This window comes from Podarcis bocagei, assembly GCF_964188305.1.
Source record: "Podarcis bocagei genome assembly, chromosome: 5".
In the NCBI taxonomy this organism is placed as follows: domain Eukaryota; kingdom Metazoa; phylum Chordata; class Lepidosauria; order Squamata; family Lacertidae; genus Podarcis; species Podarcis bocagei.
In genome coordinates, this window is record NC_138129.1 from 65,403,843 (window position 1) to 65,409,589 (window position 5,747).

The 5,747-nt window shown below is 40.8% G+C and overlaps 1 long non-coding RNA gene across 1 annotated transcript; it reads right to left on the minus strand.

Annotated features, from left to right (window-relative positions):
* Positions 1-91: 91 nt before the first annotated feature.
* On the minus strand, positions 92-1,618 carry LOC308586845. The gene is made up of 2 exons (XR_014008095.1): positions 806-1,618; positions 92-746 (listed from the first exon to the last, which is right to left on the minus strand). It is a non-coding gene; the product is annotated as an uncharacterized lncRNA (long non-coding RNA).
* Between the last annotated feature and the right edge of the window lie 4,129 nt (positions 1,619-5,747).

The following is a 5,747-nucleotide window of genomic DNA, read 5'->3' on the forward strand; positions in this document are numbered from 1 at the left end:
TATTATTATTATTATTATTATGTGTAATAACCCCCCCAACAGTAGCAGCACTAACAAAGAAACAGGGAGAATGAATCAACACTGCCAGAAATAAATGAACGAACCAATGCAGATTCAGAGTTCATTGCATTAATTAAAAAGTTAAGAGCTAAAAACATGGTTTAATTTTCAAATCCTATGCATGCATTTTCAAGTGATTCTCCATACATTTTCAATGTAGAAAACCTGAAACAGAACCCCATACTTTCCAATAGACACCAGCATTGCCTAGCTTAGATCTTCCACAGTAAAATGTGTTTACTAAAACAATCTTACCTTTACAGCATGCTCTCAATTTTCCGCCTTCTTTAACATTTGCTATTCCTAATTTGCAATTTCTAAATGCTTGTATGAAATGCCATATGGCTAAGATCTCAATGGAACAACTCAGTCTCTGTGACAGTGGAGCAGAAACCTTTGTTTTTCTTGCAGACATGAAATGAGTTCTGCAGCTATTTAATCATAGGCACCTGGCAACTTTTGCACAACTTCAGCTGACTCCTGTTGACAGAGTATCACTGCTACTAATTCCTTGAAAGAAAATTCCAGTTAATGGGTGTCCTCAGGTAAGGCAGGTGAGGCTCTTATAGTAGTAATGAGTAGTAACTTAAGGCAGGTTTGACCTGTTATGGCTGCAAAATTCTGAGATTTCTACTTTGCCTTGTTATAAAAATTGTCATTTTGACAAAGCAGCCATTCCAGGTCGCCTGCAATGCCCAAACAATACATTTTATTAAAAGAACAAGCACAAGGTCTGGCCTGAAGCTCCAAACCTGAAAACTTGTTCCACCAGAGGTCAGTTTATTGTGATATTGATGCCTACTCCCAAGACATACCTTGGTCATTGTTTCTCTAGAGCAGGGCTAGCCAACCTCTCCAGAGGTTTCAGATGAAAACTCACCATCCCTGACCCATTGGCCACGCTGCTTTGGGCTGATGGGAGTTTTAAACCACATCACTTAAGGATAACAATAGTTTCATCACCACTTAGCTTGCCTCTTGTTCTTTCTAGGGTAGGAGATTAAAGCCAAACTGTGGTTTTCTTTGAGCCTTTAAATCCCTTGAAGTGAGCTCATGGGTTGCTCTCCCGGAATAACTGATCGTAAGAGCAGGTCCTTAAAAAAAGAACTTACCTCAGTTGAAGGATTTAACTTTTTGTTACACTTTGTTCCATTATCACTCAGTTTCCAATTCACATCTTTCCCAGTTGTCCAGATGTATCAAAAACTGCATGAACACACACATGCACAGAGAGAGAGACCCAGAGGTTTGCAGGAATAGGGGGGAAATAACTAGAAAAATCCTGAGGGGGAACCCCAGAAGCAGCCCAATGAGGACTTAAGAGGGCATGGAGTCCTGCGTGTGTGAAAACAGGTTGGAGGGGGGAAAGGCATGGAGTGACTGGAAAATGAAAGCTGAGGAAGAAACCTATCTCACAATGTAGACAGAATCATCTCATTGTCTGGATAGTCCTGCTTAACAATGAGAAGCTATTTTTAAATGTTCGCAAGGACAAAGTGAGAGCTATTCACTTAAATCGGTGGAGAAATAGAACATTTTAAGGTAGCTGGGATTGGATATGTGCATGTTCGTGGGGAAAGGGAACTATGGACTATATAATGGAGTGACTGGAACCTTGAACAAAAGCACTTCATACTGCAACATTTTATTACAGGGCTGCCAGTCCTTGCATAACCAAACTGACCACCAATACACAAGGGATGGGTGTAAACAGACTTGGGGGAACCCAGAATTTGGAAACACTACAAAAAGTCTTTAAGGGGGGGACCCCAAGGGAGTAGAATGCAGCAGCTGGACTCCTGAACAGCAGCACCTCATGTTGCAATGTCTTGTTAGAGGCTCCACGGGTCTCTGCTAGTGCAAGATGACCAGGTTAAAATGGTAGTTCGACGACAAGCTCCTACACTGGGGGACCTTCCAGCACAACAGAAGTGGTATTAGGGGAACCTGCAGAAGGAGGAATCTGCAAAAATCACACATCGCTCCAGTGGGGAGTTACAACTAGAGTGGAGCCCTTCCGTTCATGGAACTGGGCAGACTGGATCCAACATTCTGGATTTTGTACCACACAATTCCAAGACAGCAAAGATATATTGCAACAGGACACAAACATTTACATCAACAATGTCTTAACCCCTCCATACTTTGCAGTTAACAGTTGCATCAGAAGTACCATAACAGTAGAAGACTGTTCTTTCTATGGCACTTAAGATGAATTACAACTCTGCCTTTACATGCGCACCTTTCTTAGGTAGCCTTGTGAGCTCTTCTCCAGCACCACGTACTACAGTACTTCTGAGCATTGGACACAGAGAACCTTGCTGCTATTGATTTACGCAAAGCATAAATGCACCTAAAATGCAATTGTGTTATCCCAAAGTGATGGGTCTCACCACTTTCCCAAAGAAATTTGTATTGATCCAAGGTTGTATAGACCAAATCTAACAACTGCCATTTCCCAGGTGTTGGGAGCATTCCACCATGCAGAGTGCCACACTTGACAGAAGCTTGTGTCTGAAAGCAGCTTAGATTTGCAATGTTTTAACGCTGATATAACGTAAGAGGCACCAAATGCCTATTTTTGACATGCAGCATCAATCTCACCCGTATAATGGGAACGGTAGCTTTCTTTGTGGTCAATATCCCCTTACAGAAGGGTTTTGGAGCTGTCACTGACTTGTATGATGATTTATACACTTTTGAAAAAGGAAAAGCCTGAAGATTCACGTTCCAGTGGAAGCTTTCTGTTGATAATACCATGTAAATAATTCACTCTCTGGCTGGGCACCTACTGTTAAGAGCACAATGGATCAACCCCTTTTCATTACCCCTTGTGTCTCACTAAATCTACCTCAGATTATACCTCTTTTTCAGAGGAAGCAATCCCCGCTTCTTTAGAAGTTCACAAGATGGTTCTGTCGAGGGAGACTACCAACTCCATCTGGTACTCCATCTGAGATCCTACCTGCCTACAGCACTGTCTTGCCAGAGTGGTGCATGCTTTGGTTATTTCCCACTTGGACTACTGCAATACGCTCAGCATGGGGCCACCTTTGAAATGATTTGGAAACTACAATTAATCCTGAATGTGGCTGCCAGGCTGGTGACTGGGAGCAGCCACCAGGACTGTAGAACACTGGTCCTTGTTGTTTTTAAAAAACTCCAATTCTCTCAACTTTGTACAAGATTACCTCAAGTAGCATGAAACATGAGAGGAAAGAAGAGCTGGAACATATACTTTCAGACAGTGCTTTTCCAAATAACTGGCTACATATTATGAGGATTCCAACAAGAGCTGTATTTCAGCTTTCTTCATCACTTTTATACCCACAAAGTCCAATATGCTATGATCGTATCCATTCTTGAAGAGATAATCTCTACAGCCCCAAAGTATTCAGAAAAGACGTTTTATATACAGAAACCCAAACAATCCACTGCATGTGTGCTTAAAAAGAAAGCCAGTGTGAAGAAATAAATGAATTAAAATGGTAACTAGACACTTTTTTGGTGCCTACAACCCAGGTGCCAGGAGCCACATGGCTCCTACCTTTTCTATCCCAGTTTTGAACACTGCTTCAAAGCCTACAACATTGAAGTCAAGTCATTGTGACCGGCAACCAAAATGACTGTATGACATATGAGAAATGTAGTCTGTGTATTTCCCAAATGGGGATTGTTTTCTGATGGCTAATCGTAGCAGGTTGAGGGATGCTAACTTCCAGAGTATTAGGTTCATAGCAAGGAATGTTGAAATGTGAATACATGAATAAAAATATGTGGATACAAGCAACCCAAAATCTCTACTGCAATGTATGCAAAACTGCGAACAGAATTTGATCTACACATCCTATTTTTTGTAGAAATACATGTTCCTTGATTTCCAAACACTAAGACTTTATGGCGCTCTGCATTCTATATTCTTCTAAAAATATTTATTTGCTCATAATTGTCTCCCCTCCCATTATTTTAATATGCTAGAGCTTACTGTACAGCTTGTCTACTTTACTGTGCGCACAAGTGAAAACTATTTCAAAACCTCAGAAGCTTCACTGTATGCATTTTCATAGAAGAGGCAGGCAGATTTCAGACTTCTGTTTGTTTTTTACTAGAATTCTGGGTTCTGTCAATTAAGAGCCAAACTGGTGGCTCAGGGGGCAGAGCCAGTGACAATATGCTGCATCCTTCAAAGTGTACACTTGCGTGACCACACCTACTGGAATCAATTCACATCTGGAGCTACTGATGGAACAATGATTCCAATTAAAAATATACCAGGGGAGCTGCACAACTTGGTCAAAGACAGGTGAGGAAAATAAAAATGAGTGAGAAGTCAAAACCAAAATGAACCAACCCAACTAAAGCTGCATGCAATTCAAAGTACTTACACAAAGCCCCATTCAAATCAGTAGGAAAATTGCTTATGAACAGATATGCACAGGCTCAGCCTGCAAATTCCAGAAAATGCAGAGTATTTCTGCACACAGCTATTCATTTAAGTCTTGTCCACCCCTATCAGCCTAGAACATAAAACACTGTCCAAGTTCAGAAAATTTTAAAGACAAGCTGAAATATAGTTCATACAACCAAATGTAATAATATATAGCAATGAACAATTTACCAAGAGAGAGAGAGAGAAGTCGTCACTGGTTAGTGTTTAATGCATAAGTGATTTAAGGCTTTAAAAACAAACAAGTTTGTTTTTTCTCAACCAGGACTTGAGTTCTAAAATATGGAACTAGGAAAAAAAAATACCTCTAAGCATCTGCAAAGTACTCTTTCCCTCTGCTTGCCAAGCAACCAGAGTCTGTTCCCACACACTTAAGAATCAAACATGTGGTGGCTGCAATACTATTATACTAGCTCCACTTCTGATTTTCAACAAAGGCACTTATTAAATTATGAGTCAGCTCGCTTTAAAAAAAAAGTGACCTTTAACCGTTATTTGTACCCTCCCAACTTTAGTTTTTTAACCCAACAAACGAGTTTTGCCTATTTAACAGCTCTCCAGAAGGCAGCAAAAGCTAACAGATTGTATTTCTATACGGTTCTCATTCACCCCTTCTGCACTGTGTTTCTGAGATATAAACAGAGCTCAAAAGTTATCCAGTATTCTTTAACTTGTTTTTGTTTACGCCTTCCCTTATGCATTGCCAAGTCTCAAGGCATGCCGCCCCCCAACTTACAACAAATCACAAAACTGAGCCAAGGCCAAGTGTTTACAGATGCAATTACGAAATAAAAGCCTAAACTGGTGGAAGCAGTGACAAACGCAATGAACCTGAAATCACAGGCAAGAAGAAAGTGAAATAATGCTTATTGTAAGAGTGAAGACAACCAATGCATCCCTTTTAGAGCTGCTGCCCCCCCCCAATCTACATAGCCCTTAGTGGCTTTTCTAAAGCTTCAACTGGATTGCGTCAAGAAGTAGTGCAGGACCCTGGGTAGCCAACAGTTCTCTTCAGTGCACCACAAACCTTGTGAATTAGGACAGATGTTCTGCCCATGTCTGCTGAAAAGCAGCAATAAACCGTCACCATACAGTGATCTGTGCATTTTCCAAGATCACACAAACCTGCAAAAAGGCAGCTGCCTTACTACAATTTATTTTCTTATTTCAGTTCACACCCCAACTAGTATTCAGCTGAAGGTGAATGCATATCTATACTCTGAGCACTCAAGACAGCGAG